Source organism: Rhipicephalus microplus, unplaced genomic scaffold, assembly GCF_043290135.1.
Source record: "Rhipicephalus microplus isolate Deutch F79 unplaced genomic scaffold, USDA_Rmic scaffold_13, whole genome shotgun sequence".
Lineage (NCBI taxonomy): Eukaryota > Metazoa > Arthropoda > Arachnida > Ixodida > Ixodidae > Rhipicephalus > Rhipicephalus microplus.
This window is the reverse complement of record NW_027464586.1, coordinates 4776214-4776965: the sequence shown is the minus strand read 5'-3', so window position 1 is coordinate 4776965 and position 752 is coordinate 4776214. Positions and strand designations below refer to the sequence as shown.

The 752-nt window shown below is 54.1% G+C and overlaps 1 non-coding gene across 1 annotated transcript; it reads left to right on the top strand.

The window, feature by feature from the left end:
- The first annotated feature begins 366 nt into the window (after positions 1–366).
- On the top strand, positions 367–440 carry TRNAN-GUU (transfer RNA asparagine (anticodon GUU)). Its single transcript has one exon. It is a non-coding gene; the product is annotated as a tRNA-Asn (tRNA).
- The last annotated feature ends 312 nt before the right edge of the window (positions 441–752 follow it).

Genomic DNA, 752 nt, shown 5'->3' with positions numbered 1-752 from the left:
TGCGTCGCTTTTTTTCTTTGGGGTGATAGCTCTGAAGAAATGGTCTGACGGTGGTGAGAGTGGAGCACGACTGTCTCTGTGGCGCCATTGGCTAGCGCAATCGGCTGTTAGCCGAAAGGTTGGAGGTTCGAGCCCACCCGGTGGTGGTGCGGCGCTTTTTTTTTCTTTGGGCTGATAGCTTTGAAGATATGTTTTATTGTGGTGAGAGTGGAGCAGGACTGTCTCCGTGGCGCAATTGGCCAGCGCGATCGGCTGTTAACCGAAAAGTTGGAGGTTCGAGCCCTCCCGGGAGTGGTGTGTTGCTTTTTTCTTTGCGCTGATAGCTTTGAAGATGTGTTCTGATGGTGGTGAGAGTGGAGCACGACTGTCTCCGTGGCGCAATTGGTTAGCGCGATCGGCTGTTAACCGAAAGGTTGGAGGTTCGAGCCCTCCCGGTGGTGGTGCGGCGCTTTTTTTTCTGTGGGCTGATAGCTTTGAAGATATGTTCTGATGGTGGTGAGAGTGGAGCAGGACTGTCTTCGTGGCGCAATTGGCTAGCGCGATCGGCTGTTATCCGAAAGGTTGGAGGTTTGAGCCCACCCGGTGGTGGTGCGGCGCTTTTTTTTCTTTGGGGTGATAGCTCTGAAGAAATGGTCTGACTGTGGTGAGAGTGGACTGTCTCTGTGGCGCAATGGGCTAGCGCGATCGGCTGTTAACCAAAAGGTCGGAGGTTCGAGCCTACCGGGTGGTGGTGCGGCGCTTTTTTTCTTTGG